The sequence below is a fragment of the Camelus ferus genome, chromosome 19 (genome assembly GCF_009834535.1).
Source record: "Camelus ferus isolate YT-003-E chromosome 19, BCGSAC_Cfer_1.0, whole genome shotgun sequence".
NCBI classification, from domain to species: Eukaryota; Metazoa; Chordata; class Mammalia; order Artiodactyla; family Camelidae; genus Camelus; species Camelus ferus.
Window position 1 is genome coordinate 6,014,154 of NC_045714.1, and position 15,990 is coordinate 6,030,143.

A 15,990-nucleotide genomic window follows, 5' to 3' on the forward strand; every position below is an offset into this window, starting at 1 on the left:
TATTCAGCCATATAAAGGAATGAAGGACTGATATGTTTACGAATATAGATGAATCTAGAAAACATTATGTTGAGTGAAAGAAGCCAGACACAAAAGGCCACATATTATGTGATTCCATGTATATGAAATGTCCAGAACAGTCCAATCCATAGACAGAAACTAGATTAGCGGTTGCCGGGGCAGGGAGCAGAGGAGAGTGGGAGTGACTGCTTAACACGTACGGGGTCTCTTTCTAGGGCAATGAAAACATTCTGGAATTAGATGGTGGCGATGGTTGCACAACTTTGTGAAAAGGCTAAAAGCCACTTTAAAAGGGTGAGTTTTATGGTATGTGAATTATATCTGAATTTTTTTAAATAGATTTTTTTTTTCAAAGTGCTGACTGCTACTTACTAGCTGCATGACCTTGCTCAGGTGACCTGGCCTGAGCCCATGATCCCCTGTCTGTAGAACAGGACGGTGACCACATTGCTAGCTTGTGAGGCTGCTGAGATCACAGACGAAAATGCAGGAAAACTGTGCTCAGTGAATGGAATGCGTGTTAGGATGAGTCCCGGGAGGTCTCCTGAGGGTCTGCCTTCCCCAGCAACTCTGCTCGCTTACAAACATGCTGCCTGGCTGACTTTCCTCATCTTTCTACCCCCTCTGCCTGGGCTTTGTGATTCCCTCTGTCTGGAATGCCCTGTTTGTCCTCCCTGGGCGGGTCCAGACTTGCCCTTGCCTTCAGGGGGCCCTCAGCAGCTCTCCCTCGGAGCAGCTTCCCCGACCCATCAGAACCTCGGGGAACACAGCCCCTTCCAAGAGGCCCTTAAAGGGAGTTGCTGGTGGCAGGCTGTCACACCGAGTACATTTACCTCCCGAGCCAGACTCTGGGCAACTTGAAGAGAAAGGTCATGTCTGATTTTATTATGTCTCAAATTTCATTCATTTATCACCTTTACAATTTTCTCCATATTTGAGTACCACCTGTATTACAAGTTACTTAATACCTTTTAAAATCAGCTCACTTTTCTAAAAGAAAATGTATATTTTAGAAGGATGCTTCTCACAACTGTAAATGAAGAGGAATGTCATTTGCCATGAACGATCACATGAACAGTAACCACAGATTATTCACACTGAACACAAAGCCAAGTTCAAAGGCCGGTAGGCACACTTGCCTCCTAAGCCTCTGTGCTTTCAAGGGGGGAGATTAGTAGGTCTTAGCGAGGCATCAAAGACATATTAACAAACAGAGACTTTCTCATTGGCATAATCAGGACTGAAAGATAATTGAAAAGGAACTTCCACGTGATCTGTGAGTCACTGTTATTTAATATCTGTGCCTCCTAAACCATCTTCCCTCATCTCTTGCAAGTTGAGACTTAATTTAACACCTCCTTCCCTGACCCTTCATCTAAGGGAGAGCACCCTGTCCCCCATTTCCTAATCCCCCATCCCCGCTTTACTTTCCTCCTTAGCATTTAATACCATCTGATATCCTATATGCTCCATTTTCCTTGTCTGTCTGTCACCCTAGCTAGAATGCAGGCACTAAGAAGTGATTTTACCAGCACCCCCAGAAAGTGCCCGGCATCTAGGAGGCCTTCAGCGAATAGATGTTGAATGAATGGATGGACGGATGGATGGATGAATCTTGAATCTCCAGTGGCTTTGTACTGTCTTGCACTAGCTTTGTATCAAATCCTATCCATAGGAGATGACCCAATAAATAATTGTTGAGTGAGCAAGTGAGTGAATGAATTAATCAATCAGTACATTTTTGCCTGGGTAGTGACACTCTCATTTTTTTTTCTGTTTTTTTAATTGCAGTATAGTCAGTTTACAATGTCTTGTCAATTTCTGATGTACCTCACAATGCTTTAGTCATACATATACATACATATATTCTTTTTCATTATAGGTTACTACAAGACATTGAATATAGTTCCCTCTGCTATACAGAAAAAAACTCGTTTCTCTGTTTTATATACAGTAGTGTCTTCAAATCTTGAACTCCCAATTTATCCCTTCCCAGCCCCCTTTTCCCCTTGGTAAACATAAGTTTGTTTTCTATGTCTATGAGTCTGTTTCTGTTTTGTAAATAAGTTCTTTTTTTTTAGATTCCATGTATGAGTGATATCATATGGTATTTTTCTTTCTCTTTCTGGCTTATTTCACTTAAAATGACGATCTCTGGGTCCATCCATGTTGCTGCAAATGGCATTATTTTATTCTTTTCTATGGCGAGTAGCATTCTATTTTATAAATAAACAGTAACTTCTTCATCCAGTCACCTGTTGATGGACATTTAGGTTGTTTCTATGTCTTGGCTATTGTATATAGTGCTGCTATGAACCCAGGGGGGCATGTGTCTTTTCGAACTAGAGTTCCTTCCCGATATATGCCCAGGAGTGGGATTGCTGGATCATATGTTAAGTCTATTTTTAGTTTTTTGAGGGTTCTCCACACCATTTTCCATAATGGCTGCACCAAACTACATTCCCACCAGCAGTGTTCCCTTTTCTCCACACCCTCTCCAGCGTTTATCGTTTGTAGACTCTTGAATGATGGCCATTCTGACCGGTGTGAGGCGATACCTCACTGCAGTTTTGATTTGCATTTCTGATAATTAGCGATATTGAACGCTCTCCATTTTTTGAGATAACCCAGACTTCTTCATGTGGACATGTTTTCAGTCCTTGATTCTAAATTCTTCCCACAGACTGTCTCTAGGACCAAAGGAATGAAGTCTTTGCCAAGAAAAGAGCTTGAATTCTCAGGCCTCCAGTTTAAATTAAATAGTGATGGTTTACCAGGAAAAGAAAATTGAGGACCCCAAGAAGTTGTGGGGAGCTTGAGCAGTGTGGAGAACGTTCCCCAGGGCCAGACTCCTCCTGGCCCTCCTGCCCAGCACCCCGGCACACTGCCGAGCCAGAGGAGCCAGCCAGACACACAGGCACTGCAGTTACTAAGGGATCCTAAGTACATCAAGATGGATGCACTGACGCCAGCCGCCTTGAGAGGATCTGGAATGAATTGGGGGGTTGTTAAGATCGCCGACTTAAGCCTCTTCTCACAGGAAAAATATTTATTTCACTGAGCTCTGCTTTTTGGAGAGCTGTGCCTGTAACAGTCTGCATCGATCTAGCAGAGTCTTGGCTGCTGCTGGGTTTTGTCTCCTCTTTTGTCGTGTGTGTGTGTGTGTGTGTGTCGTGTCCACAATTATTAAGCAATCAGCCAGAAAACAGTCAGGACACTCTGCTCTACTTTAACCAGAAAAAAAAAAAAAAAAAGAAAAGGACACAAACTGAGTTCGTGGCATGCAATAGAAGACCTGGTGGTTTTACCTTCAAAGCTGCCTATGTGCAAGAGGGAATTGCTTCTTTCCTTCCCCTCATACCTAATATGCTCTTCCTCCCCACCCATTGTTTGTGGGGGGAAAGTACAACAAGCATTGGTAGAAAGTGTCACTAACTCACTCCTACTCTTCCAAGGAGCCACGACTTTCCCTCAGTGCACCATGTTCTTCCCATTCCTCTCTACTCACTGGAACCGAGGGGTCTAGGTTGGAATCCCAGCTCTGCCACTTGCTGGCTATTGTGACCCTGAGAGTCACCTCACCACTTGGAACCTCTGTTTCCTCATCTGTAAAATGGAGTAATAATAGTGCCCATCTTTTGGGGTTGTTGCAAGAAGTAAACAAGAAGGTTCCTTAGGAACTTAGCAGTGTTTCTGGCACAAAGTACATGCTCAATAAATAGTAGTTATTTTTATAGGATCAATATATACAGTGTTTATACCTTCTTTTCCGTGAAAGAATAGAGCATGTTTTGTTTTCTCAGTTCACTGTTCTCATAAACATTTTTTATGACTACAAAATTGTCCGTTGCAGGGCTATACTAGCATTATTCTGTTCACTGTTCCCTATGGATAGAAACAGAGATTGTGTCCACAATGTTACAAAGATTGCTTTGACAAACTTCTCCAGGGTTAAACCTTGATCTGCATTTGAGGTTCTTTAGGAAGAATTCTCAGAAGTGGAATTATTGGATCAAATGGTATGAACACTTCCAAGAACCTTAATATGTCATGTTTAGCACTGCAAGTTGTTTCCAGAAGGATTACCCACAGTCATCTCACTGTGTCCCAGCTGCATTGAGGATTATTACCTTTTAGTTGTTGTTAATTTGACAGGCCAAAAATGTCATCTCATTCTTTAATTTGCATTTTTAAAATTTCACCCACTATGTTTCTATTACGGATTTTATGCACAGGCTAAGTAAGGGCTCTCCATAAAATATCTTATTCACATTCTGGGTAAGAAGTGAGAGCAGGCACTTGGACAGATATCTGTACACCTGTGTTCATAGCAGCATGGTTCACAGCAGCCAAAAGGTGGACGAAACCCAAGTGTCCACTGACAGATGAATGGGTAAACAAAATGCAGTCTATCCATACAATAGAATATTCTTCATCTTTAAAAAGGAAAGCAACTCTGACACACGCTCCAAGATGGATGAACCCTGAAGACATTATGCTGAGTGAAAGAAACCAGTCACAAATGGACAACATTCCTGGAGTCACACAGCTTGTGAAGTAGTAGAGACAGGTTTAGACTCCAGGTTGTGCCCTGAAAGACTACGTTATCCTGCAAGAATTCTGTGGACTCAGAGTCAGAGGGAAAAATTCGACCAAACTCAAGGTAGAAGGTGGAGTTAGCAAGCACCCAGTGCCAGACGGAGCTGCTGGCGCTCAAGGCTCGGAGTTCAGTTCTATATTTATTCTCTGACCTTCTTGTGGGTTCTAAATTTGGCCAAACAAGTTCTTCCAGCCTAATCAATGACATAGGTGCATTGTTTTGAAGATCAAACCTTTTTCCTGGTATGAAAGTAATAATGCAGAGTTTGTTTGGAGAAGCAGCCCAGCTGCCTGCCAACAGCCACCTGAGACTAATCCTGGGCTTATTGACGGTAGGCCTGTGATTACAAACCGATTTCCCAGGAACAGTGATTAAAACTATTTCCTGAACTAACTGATTTCTCCTCCCTAATGGACTCAAATCAATGAGGGAGATGAAGCAGTTCTGAAGATGCATGGTGATGCCATGAGACATAGCTAGGGGGAAGAAAAACACTTCTAAGCAGAACCAATCTTACAATTTTCCTAAAATTACTAATTAGAACAAAATAAGAGTCTTCAGATAGTCTCTCTCAGGCCAGGAGGAATCACAGAGTCTTTGGGGACTCATAGACCCCAGCCCATGAGTCCCCTCTTCACTGGGAAGGTATTACAGTGGCTGACTGGTCCATGACCCCTTCTCAGACATCCTACCTCCCCTGGGTTGGCACAGCCTGTGACCCATGTGGTCTGGCCATTGATGATCGAACAAGCATTGGACACGGGACCTAGAAGAGAAGGTCCACTCACCGGCCAGAAATATACAATTTCTGGTGCTTGGCCTGAAAGCATGAGCCTGGACCTCCGACTCCCTCCCTCAAAAATACAAATGAAGAGACAGGGAGGGACATTTTTGTTTGGTGGAGATACTTGGGTTGAAGGATCATGGATATTTGGAGTTGGAATGGCCATTCTGGGGGCACTTGCATACAGGTGTATATGGAAAAGGGACAGGTGCTGTGGCAGTCTGGAGTGTTGAGCGGCTGGATCACACTTCACCTGAAACACACCCTACTGCTGGAAATTTTCCACCATATAAGCCAACAAATCTTTCTTCAAATTAGTTTTATTAGGCTTTCTGGGTTTTGGTGTTTGCTTGCTTGTTTTGTATAGCCAAAAGGAACATCTCTATAACCTCCCAAGGCATCCCCTTTTTACCCGGAATTGTTACCTGATTTATGATCCATAGAACCCAAATACACCACATTAAAGCGGGTAGAAGCCCTTTGGGAGAGCTAGGGTTCAAAGCTATGTCCCAAGTGGCAAGTTCCCCTTTTCTGGTCTGAAGCACTTGGAGGAGGGGGAAGGAGGTTAGGACTTTGCTGCAGGAACACGCTGTCCTCACAACGACCCCTTCTCAGCCTCAGAACTGCTGTTATCAGAATCTCTCTGGAGGTCTGGACAAAGGGTGAAGCCAGGAACTCCTGAGGCGGAAGGGCAGGTCAGGGGCCTGGGAGAGAAGGGGCAGAAATATGTCTTCCATTTCCCTTGGGCCCCCGCAGCACAGCTGTTGTCCACAGTGAGTTCAGCTGACAATGGGGATGAACAGCATTCACTCAGCAGGCAGTGACCCAGCGCTCGGGGCACTCCTGGGGGTAAAGCGAGTCTCATCCAGGCAAAGTGGCTGTGCGGTGAGTGCTGGTTCTGGGGTGTGAACCTGCATCTGTTGGGCTCCAGGTATGGCACCTTTCCCAGTTCACTGCAGTGAAGTTCTGCCGACGGCAGGCCTTTTGCTGTGGCCACATCTGCCCTCGCATTTCCCTTCCAGCTGGTTCCGCAATCAACAGCCCCCCTAGAGGCTCCAAGGAGCTGACTGCTGATGAGGAAAAGGATTAGCCACAAACTTGCTTCTTCCCCCAGCCTCTGCCAGACCCACTGGAGGCGTAGGTGTGTCCAGCCTACCTGGGAGCATCTGCTTCTGTCATCAGTCAGGGCTGCCTTGATTAGGGCCGGACCCCCTGAGGATGGGGAAAGCCAAAACGAATTAAAAGTAAATTTCCAAAGGAAATAAAGAAGCAATAATAATTGGCCACATCAGTGAAATTGGGTGCTTGTTAAGAGCCAGGGCCCGGGCCTGGGTTTGAGCCCAGGGGGTGGACGTCATAGACGCTGCTGTAATCACTGCAGGCCCACCCCCCGGGGGTGTTGTAGGCGGGGAGCCTCAACACCGCTAGATGTTTCCCCTGGGACCCTCCTCTCGGAAGCTCCATCACTGCCCTTCCACCATTTGGTACCTCCCGTTTCTCATGGGCCCCCAGGGGAGTCAGCTGAACCAGGACCCGGAGACAGATTCAAGTCCTAGCCCCCCTGCTCATGGCCGTGCAACTTGGGGGAAGTCAGTTCTCCTTCCTGAGCCTCAGTGTTCTCACTGTACAATGGGGGGCTTGTTCCAGGCCAGAAGTTTTCAAACCAACTGCACCTCTCTGTGGGCCACGAGCTTAAATGAGGGAGTCACGACAGGCATTTATGCACGTTATTCAGCCTCCCTGGTGACATTTTCCCAATGCACACTTTCTGGAAACGACCCTGCCGGCACCTGGCATGCTGCTGCTGGGCCAGCAGGCTTAATGGCTCTCAAATGGCTCATGTATTCTGTTCCGTTCCTCTTCACACAGAGTGCGGCTCAGTCAGAACTAGGGCCAGGCAGGCCTGACTCAGAGCCCGGCTCTGCTCTCACTCGAGGGTGGCCGTGGGCAGCGCATCTCCCTCTCTTCAAGCCTGCAGTTAGCGTCTGTTCATAGGGAAAACCCACCTCCTTCTCAGGGTTGTCTTGTGGATTTGAATTAAGATAATGCATGCAAAGCTCTTGGCTTTGTGAGAGGCACATGGCGGGCCCAATGTCAGCCCGCTAAAATTATTAAGTTCATATCCCGTATATCACAAGAGGCTTCTTGAGGTCAGCACGTCAGCGGACTCAGTGCTCTCCGACAGCCAAATAATCAGCTGGCTGTTTGGCATGTATTTTCTTCCTCTGATCGGGTAAGGCTGAGCCGGGAGAATGATAACTATGTCAGGGCTTACTCTCCACTTTGCGGCTTCCTGAGACTGGTTGCCAGCCATTCCTCCCTCGCTCTAAGACAACCTTGACCCCCATCCCCAGGAGGGGTAACTTCAGCATCCTCCCCACTGAAAATGCGTGTCTAGTAGAGCGCGTTACCGGGTGTTATTCTGTTTAAGGTAGGGCGCCATAAAGCTGGCTGAGATCTCTGCGGGTGGACAGATGGTTTGACTGGTGGGTTCCCCACGAATTGTCCCGCACCCCCGCCTGCCGCGCTGCACTCAGCTCCAGGCCGTGTTCTCAGCAAGAGCCAGGCCTGCAGCCGAGCTTGCTGGCTTTCCTCTGACCTGGGATCATTTCTCTCCCTCGTGTAGCAGCTGTCTGGAGTGGAAATCTCCACTGAGGGACAGACCTCCTCTCAATCAATGCTCAAATCAGGCCGAATCCCACAGGAAAGGAGGCTGGCCGGGAGTCAGGAGGGTTTGCTCCCTGAGTTCCTGCATGACACGGGGCAGAGCACTCCAACTCTCAGTGCTTTGGTTTCCTTGTCTCCATCGGCTTAGAACAGAAATTGCAAATCATTTGGGCTCCTGTTCTGACACCAACTGGGGGATACGGATTGCTTCCAATGCAGTATTGAGATGGATCCTGAGGCTCCCTAGGAAAGGGGGCTGCGATCCATTATCAGTGTCTGCCATGAATTGAAGGACAGGGAAGAATGGTATTTTGGCAACACACATTTGCCAGCCCAACCCAAATGCCCTATAAGGTTCCTTGAAGCTGGGAATGGCTCAGAGTCTTAAGAGCTCATTGGATCACACAGAACCTAAGAAGATCTCTGTTAAATCTGACTTTTCTTCTAATAGCAGCAAGGGTTTCTTATGAACAAGCCCTTACCACTTTTCAGTGCACAGCATCGAGGCCCATTCAGACCACCACATCCTTACAGCCACCATGGCTGGTTTAGTCAAGGAAATCTCCAGGCCAGGTCACTGAATATCAGATTCCCCACTGCTATCCATCCCACTGGATCCAGCCATACCTGAAGCTGTGCTTAATCCTAGACTTTTCAATTATGTGAGCCAATACATTCTCTTTTTTGCTTGAGGCGGTATGAATCAGGGTTTCATCACATTAACTCAGAGTCCTAACGCACAGATTCTTTTTCCCAGCCAGGCCCCAGAATGGGGACTGAAAAAAGGCTTTGGCTAATACGACAGTGGGAACATCTGGGCGTTTGTTTTTGTTTTTTCCCTTTGATCCGGCCAAGACAAGAAGCCTAGAATGCAGAGACAGGACACCAATTTCTTCAGATGTTGGTGCCTGGAAGACCCCTCCTGAGGGGTCTTTGTGATAAGATGGCCTCTGCTTTGGATGAGGAGAGTCCAAAAGGAGGCAAATTGTCTGGAATATCCTTTTATTCCCCCTAAAACAAAGTTTTCCTGAATGCCGTCTCCTTAGCTTCCTGGGACGCTGAGCCTAGCTTGGTTGAATTTTGTTTAAAAACATAAGCATAAATCATAAATACCCTTGGGAGAGAAAATTTATCATCAACTAGCAAAGTTAACATCCCTCCACCCCCGTTGCCACCAGTTAAATGGACTGAAACCTCCACCCCAATCCCAAAGGACACTTCCCTGCCTTGTCCTAGAACATTTCAAAACTGGGTTTCTGCTTTAAGTTCTTTATGTATCCTCCCCGCAGCTCAGCTCACGGGTCTGGCTCCTTCACAGTGCCAGGGAGGGCATGGAGCATGACACAGAACTAACAGCTCTGGGAGTTTCTGGAGTCCAGCTCTTAAAATTTTTTCTGGGGCAAATTCCTTTTCCCCCCACCCCCGAACCCCCATCCAGGAGCCTGCATGGTACAGCGGCGATGGGAGGATAGCAGAGGCTTTGGAGTCAGACAGACCTGGGGACAAATCCAAGCCGGCCACATTCTCACTATGTCACCATGGGCAAGTTGCTTGACCTCTCTGAGCCTCAGTTTTCCTCTCTGTAAAATGGGGGTAATAATACTATTCACTGTGTAAGGCTGTCTCTGAGAATTCGATGTTATACATTTGCCCCATGGCTGACACAGGAAGTGGACGTTAGAGTATTAGTATTCATGTCATTCTCATTTAGATCAGCTCAGATAGGGGTGGGAAGGAAGGAGGATGGAGAAGAGAGAGGAGTGTGTTTGGGATGCCTGCATCATTCCACCTGGATGGTCCTGACCTGCTCTCCCTGGCCACCCTAGTTTGAGATGTGCCTTTTTCAGCATCCAGGGTCAGCCCCTGGAGAACTGTCTGCTCCATCCTTTCAGAGGTGACAGATTGATCTTTTTCTTCCTGGGTGGGGAACCTGAGGCCGGGCCTCTGCTGGGTGGCAGAGTCTGTGGACAGGGATGTGCTGTGCCCATGGCTCTGACCACCTGGTCTCTGGTACCTCGTCACGCGGCCTGAACTGGCTGAGACAGCTATTACACACCCCGTGGCTCCGCGTGTGTCTCCGGCAGCACGTTCACCGCAGCCGTGACTAATTCAGTGTGGGATCGTTCCTGTCACAGGTAATAGTTTGAAAAATATTACTGTGCTTTCCTCTCTGCCTTTCTGGGGAAACAGCCCTCCGCCTCCTGATCCTCGGACATCTGTCTGCCCGGGGAAGATGTGGATTCGTACAGAGGAATGAAGAGCAGGACCATGACCAGTACGCAGTTCCTCACCACTAAGACAGATTTTGCCACGAGAAGGTAGACTGAAAAACCTCCATTGTGAGAAAACATTTTTTAAAAGTCCCTTAGTTCCCAGTGAACACAGCAAAGGCATAGAGATTTCCCAAATTGTCGAGAAAGGGACCCCAGGCTTGCTAACCACAGCTGGAGGAGCCCCTATAGAGGAAGCGAGGGCAGCTGCCTGCCCCTCTTCTCCCAGCCCAGAGAGGACAGGGGATGGAGGAGGGTAGCAGTGAAAAGGATGGACTCGGGGGCTCCCGGGTTCACATGCTGGGCTCCAAGGGACATGTGCCCAGAGCTGCCTACAGCAGGGCGCCCAGCATCCCTTGCCCTCCCCCCACTGCCCTCCTGCTGGGTTCTGCCATCCCTCCTTCAGGGGTTATGTTCCCCCCGGGGCTGCTGTTGCCCAAAAGCTAGCCAGGCTTGGCGCCGTGGAGATACACAAGCTGACAGCCACAGCATCTGATAGCTCCAGAAACTGGCCTTCGTGTAAGAGTGGCAGCCAGCTGGCACGATTGCCACAGCCTGGCCCCAGCCGCTGGACAGTCAGACCAGGGGGCGATGGGGACAGAGGGGAGGGGTCAGGCCTCAGTCTTACTGAGTAACAGATGCCTGACTCCAGGTCAGGAGAGCAGACTTTCAGCCTGGAGGTCCCTCACAGGACCTGGGAGCCTGTGTGAGCATGATGGCCGATGCTCCTCACCCCAAGTCTGTGTGACCCCACCCCTGAACCAGAGCTGGCCTCAGATCTGACACTTTCCCACCCCCACCCCCTCCCCCACCCGAGGCTGACTGAGCATAGAGATGCATGTCTGTCCCCCCAGCTCAACTGGGATTGGAGCCACCTGAGCAGAAGGGCCACAGGGGCCACGTGGCCATTGTCTGTCCTTCCCTCACCCCTATATTGGGGGTGTGAATCAGACCTTTGATGTCCACGGCATGGATATGCCGCCAGCCCACGGGCAACTCACCTGTGTCAGATATGGTCCCCCCACTACCTACCCAGCTATCCTCCTGGGTCCTCCCCATTCCAGCTGACCCCACAGCTTCTTAGATGCTGTGTATGTGGGCCACCCAAGCTGGGTGACAACCAACACCAGCACTGGTCTCCCAGTTGCCTGAGGGGCAGGTACTAGCGGAAGGCTCCTGCCCAGTGTCCAGCGGGCAGTGAGGAGCCCGGCCCTAGAGCTGCAGCGCGAAGGCCATGGCGCTGCTTCTCTCTTGTCCTGGCCTGGGCTGTTCTCCACATGCAGCCAGCCCCGCACCTCTCCTGGTCCTGACAGCAGTGGTTAACATTAATGAGAACTCGCTCTCTGCCTTAGCTCAGGGAATCCCTGCAAGCCCCCAGGGTAGATTGTGTGAAGTTTCTATCTTACAGCAGGGCTGTCTAAGGAGGAGGTAGGATCTGAACCCAGGAGTCTGCGATGCGTCTGACCCCTAAATACTCACCAGCCCTTGCCAATCGCCCCTCGCTAAGTGCTGCAGGCTGGCTTTGTCTTTCAGGGGGTGGAGGGACCCTGATCTCCCCAGGGGCTCCAACCCCCTCACCGTCTCCGTGCTGACAGAGCAACTGTTTCCTGGCTGCAAAGCCCCATTTGTTGGAAATTACAATTTTTCTTTCCCGACTCCTAACTGCACACATCTTCCGTTAGCCAAAGCAAGTTCTTTTCCACGGCCGTGGCACAGGCATGACAAAAGGTACGTCATCTGGCCGCGTGCTCACTTGTCTCCCCTAGGCCCCAGTCCAGCCCCACCAGGCCCCCACCTCCCCTCACCATCAAAGAAGCAGCCTCACCGACGCTGCGAGGCGGTGGCCGGACCTGGCCGAGAAGTCGTGGCTTGTTGACCCAACAGAGTGAATCACTTTGCAAGCATTTAATAGCATCGTCTCAATGACGAATAAATCACACCTTAATGGACCATTTTACAATTTTTTACCCCCAGTCAAGACTCCTAAAATGTTCCCAGATGTCAGGGATGACATGTCTGCCTCTGAAAGGCTCTTACATGCACGGGGGACATGCCAGCTTCCTACCCACAGGAGACCCGGGCACCAGAGACCCGAGGCAGAGCACAACCACGGTAAAGACAGGATTTCCCTCCCTACCCTTTTTATAGGCTCTCTCAGGGAGATGTGTCTGGAGAGAGGTGAGGGCAGGGAGCAAGCCTATCTCTGATGGCTGGGATTTTGGGACAGAAAATACCGTGACCCCAAAGTCTCGGGGTGGGATTAGAGGGTCTCCAAACCTTCCCAGCTTTGGAGTCAGAAAGAAAAGGTTCTAAAGCCCAGCTTTGCTATTTACCAGCTGTGTGACCTGGGGCAAGCCAGTTCACCTCTCTGGGCCTGAAACAGATAATCATAGAACTGTTTCACAAGACTGCCGAGAGGGCCGAACAGGGGAAGGAATAAAAGAAGCTCGGAGAACCACCCGGCACATAGTAGGTACATGGTGGGCAGGGTGTTCATAATGGCCAGTAGGTGGGGTCGTGTGTTGAATGGTGTTCCCCACCAAAGTCATGTCTACCCAGAGACTTAGAATATGACCTTATTTGAAAATAGTCTTTGCAGATGTAATTAGCTAAGATGAGGTCATACTGGGTTAGGGTGGCCCTAAAACCAGTGACTGGTGTCCTTCCAAGAGGAGAGGACACACAGAAGAAGGCTATATGAGGGAAGTCTCTTGTTCAGGCTAGGTCCGACAGCAAACCGGGCAGGCTTCCAGGGCCAGCCTCCACGGTGCAGGGGCCCCTCTGGCCCATCAGATACCCGTAATTCTTAAGGTCATCTCTGGATTTACCCTACCTGGACTTTCTACCATCACTGCTGCTAAGCAGTCAGGTACCCAGGATGGGGGAAGTACAGGCGAAACCACACTTACAGTCCAATCCAGCAGCAAAGATCCCTCACCCCAGGTCAGGAGTGTTTGCCCACAAGGAAACAGGGACAGTTCATCTGAGTTTCTTCACCCTTTGTCCTAAGATGAAAAAATGTCAGAAATGTACAAGGGCTCTGGCCACAAGGGACACTGTATCTACCCCCACCGTCTATTTCCTGTACGGGGCTGAGGGTCAGGGTGAAGCCCACTGCCCTGAGAGTCAGGAGAAGTGCGTTGGCTCCTGCTGTGCTGTGTGGTGGCCGTGGGTGCGGGGTGAGGCTCTCCCCTCTCTGGGTCCCAGTTTTCTTATCTGTAAAGTGGGGGTGCTAATGCCTGGTCTAGCATCCCACAGAGTTAGCCACCAGCAGATGGCATAACCCCAGGTCAGGTCATATTAGCCTGTTTTCCTCTATTTTCTCTAAGGGGGTCAACGACACGATCAATGGGTCTTTCCATCAGTGCCTCCCCCAGACCCCACTTTATAACAAGTGGGCTTGGCCCTGTCAGTCAATCCATTTGATATGCTAAGTACCAACTGCATGCACAATGTTGTGACGGTTTCTAGGGTGGATATTTGCAACTGTTAACACTGAAGATTAATGATGCCAGCAATCAGCAGCATTTACTGAGTATTTGCTAGGGGGAAAGAAAAGTATATATGCTTTGCCTCATTTAATTCTCAACAAACGACAAGATAGGTATCAGAACCCCAGTGTTCGAGAGAAAACTCAGCCCAGAGGGAGCACGACTTGCTCAAGGACACTCTGTTCTGTTGGACTCCCTTCATACTTGATTCCAGATCAGCCACTGCTGCCCGCAAGTCCCCACGGCCCAGCGGGGGAGGTGAACCTAGACCCTCCCGTCAGGTGTGCCATTCCTATCACGAGCTGGTGTTTCTTGTGCCTGACACAGGGTCAAACACTCCACACGTGTTACATCACTGAGACCTCCCAAGACGTTCCTGAGATGTTGTTATGATTATTATTATTGTTCTGCTCAGACAGATGAGGACATGGAGGTCCAGGGGTTACGTGGGTAGGAGGGCTAAGAAGTCAGGACCAAAATCCAACCCTCTGGACTCCTCATCTTAAGGTTTTGTGCTCCCACCCACCAAAAGGAGATCTGGACATCATGGTGCTAAATCCATGCAGAGACAGCCAACAGAGATCCCAGGGGGCTTCCTGGAGGAAGATGATCGAAAAGGATGGGCAGAACCTGCGTGGCACAGATTTTTCTCTTTTCAGACCACCTTGGGCATTTGCCAGGAACCTGGAGGCCTCACTCCCCTGAGGGACTCAGGAGGAATCTGTCCTGCCTGGCTGAGGAGGGCCTGACCCTGCCCTGCCCTACAGGCCTGTCCGCATGCCAGCCTGGGGCCAGCCCTTTGCCCACACACCTCTCCTTATTCTGCAGGCCCCAGGGAGGAAAATCCAGAGCCAAGGTTATCACAGGGTTCACATACCTTAGGGGAGGGCTGGGTACACAAAGCTACAGGTTATTCAATGCAGCATAATTTGCAATCACAAAAGATTGGAATGATCTCACATCCATCAACAGAGGACTGGGTTAAAATACTTTGGCACAACCACATATGACTCAAGTGTCAGTGGAGGAAGAGTGGGAGGGTCCTGAGTAAATAATAAAAACTGACATTTATGAAGGACTTTGCACGTGGTCAGGGCCTCTTCCAAGTGTATGCAATCATTTGGTCCTTACAGCAATCCCAGGAGGAGGGACCGTGACCATCACTTTAAATGAGGAAAGTGAGGCACCGAGCTTTAAGTCCCAGGTCCACGGCTCGTGCCTACGAACAGTGGAGCTGGGATTTGGTGCAGGCAGTGGGCGTCAGAGGCCCGCTCAAAACCAGTCTGCACACAGCCTTACAGCTTCTCCATCTTGCCAAGAGTCCCACCTCCAGGAGCTCCCTGGAACCTGGGAAGAAAGAGAGACATGCCGACAACCTTCAGCATTTTCCGCCCCGCACCGGGCCTGGGGGAGCAGGTGCAGTTAGAAGAGGCTTAACCGAGCCCCCCTCGTCTGAAGCGGATTCTGATCACTCGGACGCTGCGGTAGCCAACTTCCCCCTACAGCCAATTATGGCCAGCAGGGCTGCTGCTGATTTTCATAGCCTTTCCTGGAGTCATGACAAGGAAAACTAAATGATCCCCAGGACCCCTTTCATCACTAACAGCCGGCTATCATGGTCGGGGGTGGAGGAAGGAAAGAAAAAGCACTTTTTTCCCCCCACTTTGAGCTAATCAACAGAACTCGAGCCTGGGCAGCCAACATGTTGATGTTGAGAAAAGCTGTTCTCAAGCAGAGCTAACTGGCAACAGAAATGGAATTTTTCGCCCCCAAAAACGTATAAACATGCTTTATCCCTGGGAATCACCCTTCAGAATAGGTATTCCAGACGTGATGTATACAACGGCCCGAGCCTCACACAGATGAGGCCAGGGGTGGCCTGTCTCGGTGACCACACAGCCAGGTTGGCCTTTCTTGCAATAAGATGGTCACCAAGGTCAATGGCCAAACCAGCCCAGCCTGAACACGTGCACCCCTGTTGCCCTGCACAGCTTCCCTCCTTCCAACAACAGCAGTTGGCTTTGGGGCGCCCTGGGCCTTGATTCGCTGACACCAGTTTGGGTGGAATTGACTCCCCCTCAGCTCCAAGGATGAGCCTGGGCAGTTGCTTAAGCCAATGAGCATATTCCAGGGGTATTTCCAGAATGGGTGTCCAGC

At 49.5% G+C, this 15,990-nt stretch overlaps 1 protein-coding gene across 3 annotated transcripts in view; it reads right to left on the reverse strand.

The window, feature by feature from the left end:
• Positions 1-15,990, reverse strand: part of RIPOR3 (RIPOR family member 3) — a 68,142-nt gene that overhangs the window by 44,265 nt on the left and 7,887 nt on the right. The window contains exon 2 of one of the 3 annotated variants that reach the window (XM_032461370.1): positions 13,252-13,347. The exons of the other annotated variants lie outside the window; for them this stretch is intronic. The gene's annotated coding sequence lies outside the window, so the exon portion shown is untranslated. The remainder of the gene's footprint in view (positions 1-13,251; positions 13,348-15,990) is intronic. 3 annotated transcript variants of the gene reach the window in all.